This window comes from Onychostoma macrolepis, chromosome 23 (assembly GCF_012432095.1).
Source record: "Onychostoma macrolepis isolate SWU-2019 chromosome 23, ASM1243209v1, whole genome shotgun sequence".
Taxonomy (NCBI): Eukaryota; Metazoa; Chordata; class Actinopteri; order Cypriniformes; family Cyprinidae; genus Onychostoma; species Onychostoma macrolepis.
Window position 1 is genome coordinate 22653031 of NC_081177.1, and position 18205 is coordinate 22671235.

Consider the following 18205-nt stretch of genomic DNA (forward strand, 5'->3'; position numbering starts at 1 on the left):
ATTAAACAAACGTAAAAAGCAGGAGCAGATAGCGTGTTAAGTCATAAAATATTTTACATATCAAATTTAAGCTAAGGTACAGTAGCTAGTTATTATTGATTAGTATTAGTATCACTTTTTTAATCTCTTTTTTTCTGTATTGCTGTTATTCTACCAGAGAAACCTATTGATACTGTAGTCTGTTTTATTTTTATATAGCCCTCAGTGATATCAGCTAGCAGAGTGTGTAATCTGGGGCCATAAGTGTACAGTATGCACACAAACATACACGTCACACTGACTAACACGACTGAGATCCAAATCTGAGATAAGGATACAGTACAGCATCCACCAGTCCCTCTCCTCTGTCTCTGTCTCTCCCCATCCACCTCTCTCAGTTTTTAATGATTCATCTGCTATATGCAGAAGAAAAGAGAGGGGAATGCTTATTGTCAGGCTAAGTGGCTTGTCATGGAGCGATTTGAATCTGAAAGCGTTTTGTGTTGCTAAACTGAATGGAGCTCAGGAAGGAATGGAAGCAGAGCTGCACAGTGTGGCGTCTCAGCGGTCTGATATACCCAGAAGGCTTCAGGCTCGCTCTGCATGTCGAGACAAGTAGAGGCATATGTGGAAATATCTGTAAGGGCATCGCAAAAAGAGCATGTACATCACTGTCACACAAAATACAAGCACTTTTCCGTCCCATGTGGGATTTAAGTTGAAGTATAATCACACACACACACACTAGATGTCTTCTTCCACGCTTTCCTGCCACATAATGTCTTTTTCACACTGAATACAAGGGTCAAATTAGAGTACCTAATGTATATTCTGTAGGCGTCCTGGTCTCCTCCTTCCCTGCAGAAGCCCAAAGGAAAGTTTTTTTCCCCCCCGTACCTTTCTCTATTAATATTCTGCAAGCTAAAATGAGGCGGGTTCTAGCAACGGCTGAGGAGGCAGTGTGAAAAGAGAACATGAAAGTACTGTGGCTCCAATGGAAAGCCAAAGACAAATGTTAGCTCAGGAGTTTGTGGGAGTTAGGTTGAGATTTGGCCCCCACCAGGGTTACCGCAAGCTTTTTATATTACCGCGCTTAACCGCAAGAGCTTCTCCATCCTTAACCTGAGAGCAGAAGGAAACTTTAACACACCGGCGGAATCGATCAGGGTTTGTTTTAGCCTCACCTTTTCAGAGGCAAAAGGAGGTGAACTGTGCTACTCGACTGCTCTGCTTAAAGATAACGTGATGCTTAGGGGGAAAAGAAGGTAAATTGGTTCAGAAGCCTTGCAGGCACAAAATGCACTACTGGCGGCTAACAGTGAGCTGAATCTCAATATCTCTAATAAAGCTATTCTGCCGGACCTGTGCAAGGCCGCTCTCTGTAAACTTTGCAAATGGAAGGTAAATTGGGCTAAATAATGACCCTCTTCACTGTAGAATAACCACTTTCCCAGCATTTTAATTCTCTCGCATTATTGATTCATTGACTCTGTCAGTCTCACCCAGGGTAAGGGACAAACTAAAGGGGCGTTCATGCAATCTGACAGCAATTTTCAATGACAAAGAGACCGGAATACATTCATTTTCAATGAGAGTTGACATGAGTGACAGAGACTGGAGCTGATGCTATAATATTGAGCTGGATTCAAACTGATGTGCATCTGCAGCAATGCAGCATGGAAACTACCAATCAGAGTGCAGAATGTGGACAGAGTAACCAAACTACACTTAAAAAAAAAAGGGGTTTTGGAAGCGATGCCATTAAAGAACCATTTTTTGTTTCCCAGAGAACCCTTCAGTGGACAGTTCTTAAAATAACCTCTTTTTTTTCTTCTTCTTCATGTGAAGAACTTTTAATAATCTGAAGAATGTTTTTTCCACTGTAAAGAACCTTTTGAGCAATGGATATCTGAGATTCTTTATATAACCATAGATGCCAATAAAAGAAGCCTTATTTTTAAGGCTGAGTGTATGGGGTGCAGAGTGAAACCGGACAAATTGAAGTATGTGACACAAATGCTTGTATTTCATGACAATATTTGACATTTAACCATTTAGCTGTCACCTTTATCCAAAGTGATTTGCATTGCATGTAATACATTGCATGCATCCGTTTTATCAGATCATGCATTCCCAGATCTATGACCAGGGGCGTGTTTTGGGGGACCTCAGCAAGTGGTCCTGGGGTGCACCCCTTGGTGGATTTTGCGATCGATTCCATGGTAGGGATGGGTATCGTTTACATTTTATCGATACCGTTATCCATACTACTCTCTATAATTTGGTGCAAAAATAAATGATGTAAAAAGATGTTGAATATTTCAAGCTATTTTATTACTGCAGTTTACAAATGCCTCTAAGCAAACAGAAAAAGGCACATAAAGCACATGTTTAAAATACAAAATAAATTGAAAACTTTCTGTGAGGCGTAATTTTTTTTACATTATTTTTAAAGAAATATTAATTGTACCTCACCTTTAGCATTATAATTATTTTACCTGCGCCAGATTGAGACGGTGCCGCTGCATGTCATGCCAAACCTCTCACGGCAGCGCATCATCAGCTTGAGATCGTGTATGAGAAAAGCTTCTAGTTCGCCATTAACACAGAAGTATACGGAGATAAAATCAAGGTTTCTCCCTGCATTCCTGATGAGCGCATCGCCCCGGTTCAGCCCGTGAGTGAGCTCTGTCGCTCTGCATTGGTGAAGCATCGCCGGGGGCCACTTTCTGTGAACTACACGCCTCAGGCAAGATGCAACACTATTATTTTAGGTAAACAGCAGATGCCTGTCCTAAAAGACTGTAAGCCAGCATCACCCTACTGTATGTTTTTTAGAAGTATACTTACTTTTAATGTAAGAGCAGGCACTGATGTTCGTAACTTGAATGTGTGATGATTTAGGTGTCATTCTTTTATTCTTATCATAATATTTCTTATTTCTTATATTATTTTAAAGGGGTCATATGATGCGATTTCAAGTTTTCCTTTCTCTTTGGAGTGTTACAAGCTGATTATGCATAGATAAGATCCCTAAAGTTGCAAAGACTAAAGACCCAAAACCAAAGAGACATTCTTTATCAAAGTTAAGACTCTGCCACGCCCCCTAAAACTGCTCATTCAAACACGCCCCCACATGCCTACGTCACGATGTGGAAATATTTGCGTAACGCCGCCCAAATGTTCACGCAAAGAAAGGAGGCATGGTTTCAGTAACCGCAGTAGTGTTGATGCAGGCAGTCATGTCAGGGAGACGCTGTGTGCTTCTAGGCGAAACCAAAAGCACTTTATTTGGCCTTCCGAAAGTAGATGCATTTAGGAACAGAACAGAACAGCAACGCATTTTATGGACGACCGTTTCGTGTACCTAGGAGAGGAGGTAATTCTGACTTTGCTATGACAATCTGGCGCTTCTGAATCAGCGACTGTAAGTATGTTTTGTTATTAGTTTAAGTATTTGCTATTGACTGTTCAAATGCAGAGTTTTGCGCGTCGTGTGTGTGTGAGAGAGAGAGAGAGACAGGGTCACATCACAGTGGAGTCAGCTGTCTTAATCGCGGCTTGTGTGCAAACACATACAAGCTTCATCACTGTGTCTGTCACACGACTCTGTTCCCCTTTCAGGCTTGAACTGATGGTAAAACTAAGGACATTATTAACGGTCTTTACATTTATTTTGAAAGCTGAAGCTCGCAATTATGGAAAGGGGCATTACATTTCCAACGAGTGCTTGCGGTCTACTACTTCCGGTTAGAATTCGAAGTGCAGATCGATACACACTCTAAAGCCCCGTTCACACTAGCAGCGACTTTTGTAGATGAGTTTGCTAGTGGGTGTTCCCACTACTGGTTGCCGTGACAGCGAATCAGGTTTCTGATAAGTTCAAACATTTTGGATGCAAAAGACTAAATATAATCTAAATCTAAATTAAATCCGTACATACAAACAAAAATTAATGAGAAACAGAGCCTACTTTCTTCCATTGCATATGTTTATCTACGGCTGAAAGGAGAACAATCACATGAGCTCTACCGTCTTCTTTCCTATTGGCTGTCGCTCCCAAAAGTCGCTCTTCATTTGCATTAAGTTGAAGGATCTTGAACTTTGTCGCGTCGCTGGACAAGCCCCATCCGGTCGCCAACGGTCGCTATCATTTGCTGTCACTCGTGTCGCCGGAAATCGCCAGCTCTCCATTTAAATGAATGGGATCATGTCGCTTTGTCGCTGCGTGTCACTTGTAGTGCGAACGGGGCTTAATGGCTAATATTGCCCACAACACATTGCGTGCTGGACGGGGGATTTGATTAGAACTACAAACATGCATAAAAAGTGTTAAAAACTACACACATGGTGGATATGAGCGACCGACTGACAGGTAGAGAAAGGGATTTGAGTGATAAATAATCAATGTCTAACCTGATTAAAAAACAATAATTTATCCACGTCATATTTAATCTGCAGAATAATAACTAGGAACAAACAAAAACATCACAGTGAAAAAAGGAAAATTACATAATCTTGTCATAAAAATAGATGGCAACACTTTATTTTAAGGACCAGTTCTCACTATTAACTAGTTGCTTATTAGCGTGCATATTACTAGCATTTTGGCTGTTTATTAATACTTATAAAGCACAAGCAATGCCTTATTCTAGTTGACCATATTTTAGATCCCTAAACCCTACCCCATACTCAGACTTAACAACTTCATTGCTAACTACTAATAAGCAGTAATTAGGAGTTTACTGAGGCCAAATAGTTAATAGTTAGGGTAAACGTACCTATTAAGCACACTTCCATTTTTGAGATCAGATTATAAAAAGAAAAAATAATTCATTATCCTACTTGATGTCTTAACCAATTGCCATGTTTGTTACTATATACCTCCTGTAATTTCAAGTCAATCAGATCATTGCTCACTGAGATATGAGTCTCCATGTGTTCACACTGTCTGGCGGCCATTTTGAAAGTGGTCTAAAAATTTTCACCAAAAGTGGAGCCCCTTAAATGTGCGTTTTTTAGATGTTTAAGCCTTTATTTTGGGTAAGTTTCACTACTTATTGTAAAATTAAGAGGTTAATATTCAGACTTCTGCATATTATAACCTGGAACTTGGATGTAGGAAATAATTACATTAGATCCAAAAGATCATTTTAGCAACATAGCGCAGATGCTACAGAACACAGTTAGCTGACTAGCTGTATAAGATTGTGTGCTACTCTAACATATTACTTCACAGGCATTACTGGCTTGTACTTTTACATCCATAATATTATAAATTGACAGTTTATTGCTGGTCTGTCGTTTCACAGTGCTGTAATTTTTAAAGATTTCATTTTATTTTAATGTGAGCTTAAAGGCTACACTGCTGTAAAGATTCAGTCCACTGGAGGCGAGCGTAGTGAGAACCCAAGTGCAGTTTATTAAACAAAGTGTAGTTCAAACAAAGACAGACAGACAGACTTGACTTGACTTGACTTGACTCACCAACAGCAGATTACAAAATCAATACATGACAGGGGACAATGGAACGAATTGGACTACTTATAGCAAACAAAGAGGGTCACATGACAAGAACCAACCAATGGGAAACAAGACACATGACCTGGACAACCAATCAGAACATGACACAATGAACAGAGGAACCAATAGCATGAAGACAAAGAGGGCAAGGGAAGCATGACACTAACAGCATGAAACAATTACAAAATAAAAGACATGAAACAGAACCCCAAAACAGACCTTACAGCTGTTATGAAAATCACACAGCTTCAGTGTGAAATCAATATTATTGATTGGTATTGTTAATAATAGTTGTTCATATTAAAATATGTATGAACTTAATACATGACCTAGACTATTTATTTAGCAAAATCAAGTCATTTTAATAAATATTACATGAAATTTATAAAAAATTGTTGCTGCTCTCTTCAAGCTCTTCCACATTGAACGTCTATGTAAATACTTCATAAACAGACTTTAAATTTAACTGATGGCTGTCACTTTAATTTAAGTTAATCTATTTTCTATGGATTCTGTCGACTCAAATCTGCAGCCTGGCTCTGATCTTTGGCAACTAGCATCAACTTCTCCAGACTGTAAATCTGTGGGAAATCGGGGCAAAAATCATGTAATGTATTCCAGCCTTAAGAGACCTTAGAAGAGACTATAGATAAGCTGACATCCATTTAAAATGAGGTTTCCTAATGAGGCTAGTTTCTGTGTTCATCCCCATGAATGTTTTATTGGTTTGTTTTATTTGATTTTTGAATGTGTTACGTAGCTGAACATGGACTAGTCTAGATGTTGCAATGTGCTTAAATAACACTTCTTTATGAATATATAACTGATCAAACTGAATGCTTTGTTGCTTGATTTTAGTGTTCTGTTTTTTTTTTTTTTTTTTTTTTTGTGATTGACTTCGTACCTTCAAAAAATATATATTTTTACTATTATTCTTTAAAAATTTTCCTTAAAATAAACAAGTTTTTTTTTTATATAAAACATGATGTGAGCTTAATGGGAACAGGGGTGTGCGTAAAGGGTACAAAAATATACCTATTAATCACAGCCAGACTTTTTGAATTTAATGATGTATATCTTAATTGAAATTCTTTTGTCATTTAAAATAAAATTAAATATTTTTGTGTGAGAGATTAATATTTTATTTTACATAACTTTTTGTACTGAAACCAGTATCTTGTGCACTAAAAATGTCTCAATGTAGATTTTGGTGAGCTTAATAGGTATGTTTACCCTAGTTAATACACTGTAAAAAAAAAATAATAAATAAATTTAAAAAATGTTGAGCCAACTTAAAATTTTAAGGCAACCAGCTTCAGCAGATTTTTGAGTTTGCTCAACTTATTTTTGTGGGAGATTCTCAAATTTTTGTTGTATAAACTTAAAACAACAAGTTGAGAAAACTCAAAAATCTGCTGAAGCTAGTTGCATTAAACTTTTAAGTTGGCTCAACTTAAACTGGAGCTTGAAATAAATTGTGACCAAATAAATAAATAACAGTATTATTATAGTAAAAATACATGTATTAAAAAAAAAAATATATATATATATATATATATATATATATATACACACACACATACAATTATTATTGTAACGATACAAATATATTTTATTTGTAATTTTTATTTAATTAATAAAGTATATTCAAACAATGTTTCATGGCTACTGAGAATTTTTTTCTAGTAAACTTTCTCAATTTACTAATCATTACCAGATTTAGTGATATTGTTTTGGATCTTGAATGTATTTGCATATTTGGGAGTAATATTACTTTTTTGTATTGAGAGTTCAAAAGGATATAGTTTGCAGAGGTTTGCAGGTTTGATTGGTCCTTGAACTGTCATCAGTGTGTCTTCTAGCAAGGTGCCTGGCCTCAGACTGCTCCAAAGGGACGTTTGTTTTATTTAATGTACCATAAGTCATTATGGATTAGAAAGTGTCAGCTAAATAACTAATTCGCAAAGAAGCAGCAAAAAGAACCATTGAAAACCGAGGGAAAAAGGTCACACTTCATTTAAGTCGCTTACATCTTTTTTGCACGGTGCCCAGTGAGATCTGGGAATGATTAGCAACACTGAATAATGTATAATTGAGCATGACGTGTGTTAAGCAGAAATCACACCAAAAACGTTTACACAGTTTGGAGAAAACTCTTGGTATGGTACATTTTATTTTGCAGGAAGCCAGAGTGGATAAGGCAAGTCGTTTATTCTTTCGGTGTATTCATGCACACACACACAAGCAATTACACACATTTGGTTAATGTGCAAATTAATTAGCAGCCTTGGCACAGCTCCAGCGTTCATAGTCAATGAGAGCATGTCAAACGCACACACACGCACACACACACACACATACAGGCAAATGGAGCAGTGATAAGTTGCAAATACGTTGGCGGAAGTTCTTGAGCGTGCATTGTTTTCCAAAGTGAATCATTGCATGAGTGATTAAAATGTTCTTCTGTTTTATTCCTCTCTCTTTCTTCTTTTTCTTCTTTCTGTCATTGTCTTAAAGAATTTATTTTATGGTACTCATTTTGCTTCCAGAGCAACATCTTGCATAAGGGTTATAAGTTATGCATGTGTGGTTTCTCTGTATGTATCAGTAATTAAAGCCCATTACTGACTAGTTCCTACTGTTCTTCATGCCTGTATGGCCTCCCTCAAACTAAATTAATTACTTTCTGTATGCAATCGTTAAGCCTGTCAATCACACACACACACTTCTTCAGCCAAATCTTAAAATCCTCTGACTGTTTATTGTAATAGAGTTGTAAATCACTCAGATACACAAGAGGAAAACACATGGGGCTTTTAAACAAGCAAGATGTGTGTCATAATAATTACAGAACAAACATTCTCATAAATTCACTGCTAACAAGCTGGAGGTCCCCAAATGTTTCAAATACTGACATTTACGTTCTGTATGTTGAAGTTTTCTTGTTAGCATTTCTTTCTAAGGATCTTAACTTATATATTACATATTGAAATATATTAATATTAATAAAAAAGAGTTCAATAATTATATATAATTATATTATATTAGCTTTTCTAACTATTTATTATTAGTAGTATTTTCATTTTCATTTTTTAAAATAACTATTTTCTATTGGTATATATTGTAATTTAAAATGTAATTTATTCCTGTGATGAAAGGCTGAATTTTCAGCATCATTACTCCAGTCTTCAGTGTCACATGATCCTTCAGAAATCATTCTAATATGCTGATTTTCTGCTCAAGAAACATTTCTGAAAACTGTAAAACCTATTTTTCAGCATTTTTTTCTTTTAGAACAGGAAGTTCAAAACAACAGCATTTCTTTCGAATATAAATCTTTTTTTAAATAATGATGATAATTAAGACTAATAATTAAGACATTATACTGTCACTTTTGATCAATTCAATGTGTCCTTGCTGAATAAAAGTATGAATTTTGTTTAAAAAAATATTAGTGACCCCAAACTTTTGAAAGGTAGTGTGTTGATATATTTCAATTCAATATTTTTTCATCAAAGTGTATTCATAAATCTCTTCAGTGGGTTGTAATTACCACAGCAAAAACAGAACACTGTTGTGTACTAGTTCACACAAACCATTTAACCCACACTGCGTCTTTCCATTAAACAGTTTTACACCCTATTTCAACGCTCCCCGCCTCATCATTCACATCATTTAGGGCAATTGTAAATAAAATTCATTTTAGTGACAAACCTTTCCCTTGACGATGCAAATACATCTACATTGTGGCGGAACGAAATTCAAATGCAGTGCAATTCTGAAATGAGTTTAAGGAGATTTATGTCATATTTTTGAAGTGGTGTGGGAGGCAGAGACACGCCAGAGCAGTGCAGAGAGAAAGAGAGAGATGAATTATAATTAGCAGGTGTAATTAGAGGCTAGCAGACACTAATGAAGAAGGATTAATTGCTGTTATCATCAAGGACTCTTCATTAATGCCCTTATTTAATACCACAGTCGTCCACATGTTCGTCACGGCAATAAAATCCAGACCTGAAATAGCTCTCAAATCTCAGTGTGCTGTTTGGCTCAAGTCTTGATTCAACGGATGATGAGACAATGGGCCTGTGCTGTTGCTCTGATATGATACGTGCAGCAGGTGTTTTGTTGAGTTACTGCTGTTAATTAGTGTCAGCCTATGAATGCAGATTTGTGATTTCAGGCTGTTAATTTAGTTCATTATTTATTTCTGCTCTACTGTGCCAGCGTGTTATTGGATATCTGGGACTGGGAAAATATTTATCAATAATATTTAAAGCGTTATATTTTATTTAATTTTTTATTAGTAGTAGTAGTGGTAGTAGTAGTATGTGCTGTGGTATGTGGGAAATCATCTCATCCCCTTGAAGATTGCATTACTGTTAAAATATAATATTCTAAATAAGTACAAAATTAAAAAATAAATTAGTCCTTGTATTCATGGATGACTGAAATAGTTTTTATTTGAAATGTTTTTATTAGTTATTTATTAGATATTATTGTAGTTTAAAAATATATATATATATTTTTGTATTTATATTTAATGATTATATATATATATATATATATATATATATATATATATACTGTATATTCTGTATATATACATATACATATATATATATATATATATATATATATATATATATATATATATATATATATATATTAATGATGAACCTTGAGAGAGTATAAATGGCGAAACTAACCTAAATGTAAAAATCAGGGAGTGAGCAGCGAAATGATATATTAAGAATCAACCAACGGCATTTTAATAAATGAATGAAAAATAAATGTGTGCTGAAACGTGTTTGAAAACATCCCATCCCATGTTGTTGGATTTGCTCTTTTGGGCTAGGTTTAGTTTACTAGTTTCTAGATGTGAATCTGCCGCAGTGTTTGAAAATGGGTTCATTGCGTTGTAGTCTTGTTTCATTTATTAATAAGCGGCATGTTATTCAAGTACCTTTTATGTTTAATCACACACGCACGCACACACGCTCTCTTTCTCTGTGTGTCTGTCTGGGTGGCATTTTTTAATGTACTGCGATAAGAAGAGCAAATGGACAAAGTTAATTAAAAAGAAAGGCCAGGCAATTTGACAGTTCTTTTCTCTCGCTCTCTCTCTCTGTCTCTCTGACAATAACAAAGACACGGTCTGTTGAATTGCTCACAGTGGGAACTCTAGCATTTTTCTGGAAATTCATGGCAGAATAGTTGTGGGATTAGTTGTGAATAGCGAAGGGTTAAGTTGAAAATTCCTGCTGGCTTTACGGTCACAGACAGATGTCTGAAGTGCGTCTGGTCTGTCGTCATTTCTCTGTCTGTGAGGATGTGTTTTTAGTGTGTGTGTGTGTGTGTGTGTGTTTGCATGTGTGTTCGTGTGTTGAATCAATAACTCTCTGCCCCAGACGGCCATAGTCCATCAGGGTCTTTACACACAAAATCTCTTGAGTTATCTGGGCTTTATCTTGTGTGGTTGTCTTCTACTCAAGCCACTTTACAACACACATTTATCTCCTGTTTAAGAAAGACAGCATTTAGCTAGTAGTCAATGAGTAGTGAAAGATTTGAAGTGCTTTTGGGATTTTGACATGCTCTGCGGTGTGACGAGGTACTATATCTCATCTAAAACTGTTATAAGCAACATTTTGATCATTGTTTTATGAGCTCATATTCATTTAGAGACCACACTGAATATTTGTACATTTAAAAATGTATTTTTCAAACCACAACCCAATTTAAAATGAGCTATTAAAGGAAAATAAAATTGCTATGAAATGAGAAAAAGAAATGGTGCCCATGTAGTGGATTGAATAGATGAATTACTTATATTCATATATTTACCTGTATGTATGTATATATATATATATATATATATATATATATATATATATATATATAATTCTTATGATTGTTATTATTATTATTTAAAATGACCTAGAAAATGAAGGGGAAAAAGTACTATATGATAAATATATATATACAGATTTTGAGAACATTAGAATATTCCCATGAGAATGTTATGGCTTAAATTAAATTAATTTTAAGTTTAGTCAAAAATATTTTTATTTGTTATAAATATGTTATAAATTTGTTATAAATATTTTATAATTTGTTATAAATATATTAATTTTTATTAAATTTTTATATTTAGGATTTAGTTTTTTTATATATTTGTTTTATATATTTTTGTATTTAGAATGTTAATATTATCAACAAATCTGTGCTTTGAATGCATCTTCAACACATCTGGCACAGTGAATTGAAGCAAACCCCAACTGCACCCATTTGCATGCAGTTTGCGCGCACAAATCATTGGTATGTAAATACAAGCACCGTTTTGCCTCAAATAAAACGGCGGCTCTCGCAGTAATTCATCTAAATTTAAATGTGGCGGGCTTTCATTTAGAACTCATGTAAATATAAATAGCGAGAGCTTTCGTTTGAGGTGCTTGTTAATATAATGTAATGTAAATGATTGTGCCCGTATGCAGAGCAGCGTGGTCGGCGGAGCATAAACGGGACGCAGATGGGACCCTCGTCCTCGGTTTTGTTACGGCGCGATGCTCCGTTAACCCTTACCGAAGATGGGAGATGGGACGGGGTGAGAGGGACAATAAATTGAAAGCAGCAGAGCTCAAGGTTACAACACATCAATCCTGAGAGAGTGGAGAAGAGACGAGTGGGAATGGAATTATAGCAGGGGAGAGAGAGAGAGGGTGCGATAAAGCTAGAATGAGAGAGCCTGGATGGGGGGGGGAGAAGGGAAGTGAAGAGAGAGAAGCGCACATGAGCGACTCCAACCGTGAGAGAGAGAGAGAGAGGGATATAGCTACAGCGCAGTGACCTACAGAGACAGATGAGTAAGTGCTGTGTGTGGAATGTTACCACCGTATCTTGTTATCAAGGATCCCGTTAAGATGGTCCCGTAGCCCTCGCGCTCCATATCTGGATATTTCTACTTCCATGTGGGATGAGCAGCTGCGCTGAGCGAGAGAGACTGAGGCATCTGACATCAACACCATGAGGTACTCACGGAACGGAGGGAAGGAGATGTGAGAGAGAGGTGTTTGAGAGCAGAAAGAGACAGGGATGACAATGATAACAAGCGGGAGATGCTGTGCGAGGAGGTGAGAGAAGAGGAAAGGAGGTTTAGAATGAGGAAAGCAGAGAGAGACGAGTGGAGGAGAGGTGTTTTCCTGAAAAGTGAAGTTGGGGGTTTGTGCCTCTGTTGAGGGACTCTACATTAACCCAGATTCTGCTCACTTCAGGCTAGTAAGTTGTTTAAATTCTGCTCTGTTTTTATATTTTGTAGTATATTAGCCTCTCAGAGCTTCAAACTTAAATTAGTTTAATTCTAAAACTATTTCAATTTAAATGGGAATCCTGATACAATTCAGATTATATTTAAATGTAATCCAGATATAGTTCCGATTTGAATTTAAATGGAAATCCACATGCAATTCAGATTTGTATTTTAATCAAAACCCAAATGCAATTCAAATTAAGTTACAATTTAAGTTCACAGTTGACATTTAAATCCAGATTTATGTAAATGCAAATGTAAATGCAAAAACTAATTCAATTCAGATTTATATTTAAATCAAAATCACAATACAGTTCACGTTCTGTATAGGTACTGTATTTAAATCTAAATTCAGATACAATTTGAGTTTACAGTTGACAATTAAATCCAGATTTCAAATGTAAATGCAAAAACGGATTCTATTCAGATTTATATTTAAATCAAAATCACAGTACAGTTCATGTTCTGTATATTTAAACCCAAATTCAGATACAATTTGAGTTTACAGTTGACAATTAAATCCAGATTTCAAATGTAAATGCAAAAACGGATTCAATTCAGATTTACATTTAAATCAAAATTGTAATAGAGTTCAAATGTACTGTATGAGTGTTTCCAAATTCAGATCAAATTTGAGTTCACAGTTCACGTGTAAATCCAGATACAATTCAAACTGAAATTCAAATTCACATTTAAATCAATATTCCTAAAAAAAAATCAAAATCACATTAAAATGTAGATCCAATTCAAGTCTGAAATTAGATAAAGTAGATAATTTTATTTAGTTAATTATTTGCAACATACCTGTCAATACTACATCAAATTTACTACAAATCTTAATTTAATGTATGGTGATATAAAATCATATATTTTCAAATTCAGAGTGGATTATAAAACGGATAGTTTTTTTACTGAACATTGGTGTTTATAGAATTGTGTAAAAACACACCTTACTCTCAGTAAACTGCACATCCTCTTGCACCTTATTTTTACTTTTTTTTTTGTTGTTGTTAATGGTAGAGTAAATGCTTCAAAAGTCTCTGTTCAAGCAGTAATAGCAGTGTTCAGTATATCCTATTCTTTTGTATATAATTTTCGAGTAAAGCCCCGTCTTTACAGTTACTGTGAGGAGACTGTCTCAGTCTTTCTCTCTCTAGCGGCTATGAGCTGGGTAACCGTATATTGTGTTTCGGACAAAAGCAGCCATAAGTGTGAAATCTCTAGGAACGCAGATAAAGTGTACAGTATAATGTACGAAAGCCAAGGGAAGGGAATGAGAGTGTTCGAAAGTGAAATGGTTTGCAATAGTATCAGTCTTCACTTCGCTACAGGACAAATAATAAACGTAAAGTCTTTCTGTGATTCAAGTGTCTTGAGGACCTTCTTTTATTCATCTTATGAATCTTTCTCCGAATACACATGTAAGGGACGGTCATGTCAGCTGGACGTTCCCTGCGCTAATTTTATCTGTGTCGTAAAATAAGAGAGACACAGATCACGTAGAGTGAAAATAGAAAAACTGTAATGACTGAACGCAAGCTACCTATTAGACTCTATCATGTGCTTGATACTTTCCCAGAATCCATTAAAAATCCTGCTACGCTGTCATTCGGAGTATAATTATATTCTGTGGACCTTGACCACCCTGGTCCAATCTGCCAAATGTCAGTGTGACTTTCCATAAATATAACAGTAATGTAATAGAAATCAATTGGCTCTTCCTCTGCTGGCTGTTCTCACGGTGCTAAAGGCTCTTTCTGATCGGCACCCTAGCATGCAGAGCACCAAAGATTGAGCGTTTCATCAAAGACATGTCTTTTCATCAATACGCTATTGGTTATGCGAAGAATAACATTATTTTACAAGTTCTGCATGATTGTTTTTAACAGGAAATGCATTTTTTGTGTGAATTCTAGTGCACATGAATGAGGATGTGGATTCGGAGTGTTTTGAATAGAGATGGAGGAGGTGTTTTTGTGGCTGTGTTAATGTCTCGGAGGGTTAAAGGGGTTTTTGATTTGTCTCCTCAGAGACTGGTATCTGTTTTCTTCACTCTTTCATTCCTTTTCTTCTTTTTTAAATGCTTTCCTTGAGGCACACAGCTGTCTTGGCATGAAAATGCTCCTGGTATCCTCAAAACTAAGTCAACTGACATTACAGACACGCACGCATACTACAAGTGTAATTTGTACAGATTGATATGCAGTGATCTGAGACCACTTGTGGAAACTGATTTTGCATTTTTCAAATCGAATTCAATTTAATACAGATTGTATAATCAGCATGACAGTGAAAAGTTGAATGCAAAATAGTGTGAATATCAGAATGTTAATAATTAGTATGTCACCTTTTTGCTTTAATGGCAGCAGCACTTGACTCCACAAGTTTGTGTGAAACCTGATGTTCTTGTTCTCCGGCATGATTTGAGAAGATCCAAAGATTATAATGAACGCTTCAATAGAAGAACATCTGACCGTCATATGATCACAAATGTACTTATATGATTAGTAACCTAGAAACAGAATCTGAAATATTTCGTAATCATTTCATGTCGTAATTTTATTTCCAGCTTTGAATTAAATTTCTTCAATGTGAACTTTTGGAGCCCAGTGTCTTTTTGGAGATTTATGCAGGTTGATGTATATAGGGATGGTTAATGAGTTGTTTACCCTTTGGCATTATCAAATTAAAGGTGATAATTTGTTCTTCTCCTTCAGTGTAATTTTGGGTCCACTAACTTTTGAAAGTACAGTCTGTCATGTAGTTCTATGTTGAAGGGTAATTAAGAAAATGTATTCAATTCTGCCATCTGTGTGTCAAAGCAGCAAAGCTGTTAGTTGCATGATTTAGTTTGAATTAGCACAGACTGACATCTGTATGTTGTGTTTTGGATGAGAACTGGTACATGTACAAACGGTCTGGGGTGAATACATTAAACATCGTGCATCTTAATTATGCGTAATTTCCGTGCAAAAACCTGCGTCTTGTTCACAAACCTCCCACAATCCAGTTTAATCTCCACTGCTTTGAGTATGAATAATTTTATTGCATTTTTTAAAAAAAAAATATTAAATTAGGTAAGAATGTACAACATATTTTTATTTTATTTATATATATATATATATATATATATATATATATATATATATATATATATATTCAAAGGCATTCAAAGTCAAAATTATAAAAAAAAAAAAAAAACATCAAACGTTATAGTTCTAACATAAATTGTTGTAATTAAGATATAAAAAGTCAAAATTATGACAAAAAATACATTTATGAGATTAAAATGTATTTAATATTTAGTGAAATTTATGAGATAAATAGTCATAATTATGATTGGCTGTCATGATGACTTTGTCATATTTATGACTTATCTCATAATTTATTATTTTTTGTTATAATTTTATCTCATGATTATGACTTAGTATCTCATAATTGTGACTTTTTGTCATAATCGCTAAATGTAATCCTAAACTTTTATATTTAGATTGTATTAGCCATTATCTAACACTCATTCAAAGTTAATTATTAAAACAATTTAAAAACAATAATTTAATCACACTGTTAAATGTAAGCTCTATCAAATCAGAGTATTATATCTCAGAATATAATTTTTTCATTCTGTACATTATAATGCTTAATTATAATATAATTATAATTAATAATAACCAATCAAGTTAAAAACACAATATTTTATTTATTTTCATGTATTTGAACAAATATCAGCCATTTACCAATTATCAACCAGAAAGTAAAAATTAATACCATAGCAGCCAGAATTTCAACTTAGGTACATCGCTATAATAAAGCAACTAGTTATTATATTTATATGGCGACAGCATGTCGGTTCCTACTCTGTGCACCTAGATAGCAACAACCACAGTGGAGCAGAATGAGAAACAAGCGACACGAGCTGCTTTGAATTTCACAAAGAGGAGTATTACAATATTAAAGAGTCGCTGTGTGTGATAATTCAGTGAAAGTGATGTTCTCAGCATGGATTTGCTCTTTGACTCAAAGATGTGACATCTTCACGTTCTCCAGCTCACGCTACTCCTCTTCAGCTCAGCCTGATTCCTCTGGTTATCGCTCTCTGGCTCTCCTCTGCTTGTTTATGCTCTCCAGTTCCCCCCTGGTTTGAGATTAGTCCCTGCTGTGTGCGTGGTGTGTGTATTTAGCTCATGGTGGGTAGCAGTGGGTGGGGTTTTATTTTCCAGCACAGATTAGCAGCTGAGAAGGGGATTCCATCCTATTAAATTATTCATGCTCAAGAAATGATTACAGTGCATGAAACAGCATTGTGCATCAATAAAAGCCTTAGACACTGCATGTGTGTGTGTGTGTGTGTGTGTGTGTGTGTGAAGATCCTAATTCACTGGGTTCAAATTAGATGGCGACCATAATATAAACTCAATGAGAGATGCAGCTTATTCCAAGCACGATTCATCATCTCTCATTGTGGAAAGGCAATGGTTTAATTTAAGTTGAGTTGTAGGGCAGAGCTTTTTAAACTTAAACTCTCCACCGTGGACCCAAATAAGATTTTTGGGGGCAAATACACTAAACAGATACTTTGCAAGTGCAAAAACGTTTCTGATTCACTATTGTCATTACATATATAAATCTGTACTGATGCCCATGGTTAAGTGGATTTTATTTAAAGAGTTTGTATGCATTTTCTATTTATTATAATAGCAGGTATTTATCAAAATATTAATAATTAGAGCATTGTAACTAGACATATGTGACCCTGGACGACAAAACCAGTCTTAAGTGTCAATTTTTCGAAATTGCTGAATAAATAAGCTTTCCATTGATGTATGGTTTGTTAGGATCGGACAATATTTGGCTGAGATACAACTATTTGAAAATCTGGAATCTGAGGGTGCAAAAAAATCAAAATATTGAGAAAATTGCCTTTAAAGTTGTACAAATGAAGTTCTTAGCAATGCATATTACTAATCAAAAATGACGTTTTGATATATTTACGGTAAGAAATTTACAAAATATCTAAATGGAACATGATCTTTACTTAATATCCTAATGATTTTTTGCATAATAGAAAAATCGATAATTTTGACCCATACAATGTATTTTTGGCTACTGCTACAAATATACCCCAGCGACTTAAGACTGGTTTTGTGGTCCAGGGTCACATATATCCAGATGCTGGTATGGATGGTATACTTTTTTTCTAGAAAAGTAGCGCTCAGAACCAACCAAAAAATGGTAAAGTTCGCTGTGAAAATGTCAGATTTTGTGATTAAAAAGCCCAAACATATCATGCTTAAATTATAAAATGAGTATAAAACTAGTAAACTTACAACATAAAAAGTCAAAATTAGGAGAAAAGAAATTATACTAAAAAGTCACAAAAATGTAGAATTATAA

General features: G+C 35.1%; 1 protein-coding gene across 6 annotated transcripts in view; it reads left to right on the forward strand.

Moving 5' to 3' along the window:
- sulf2b (sulfatase 2b) overlaps positions 1-18205 on the forward strand; it is a 150855-nt gene that overhangs the window by 97807 nt on the left and 34843 nt on the right. The window contains exon 1 of one of the 6 annotated variants that reach the window (XM_058763124.1): positions 12309-12533. The exons of 4 other annotated variants lie outside the window; for them this stretch is intronic. The gene's annotated coding sequence lies outside the window, so the exon portion shown is untranslated. Of the gene's footprint in view, positions 1-12308; positions 12534-12555; positions 12781-18205 lie in introns of those variants that run through there. One more of the 6 variants, XM_058763123.1, reaches the window with a different exon arrangement.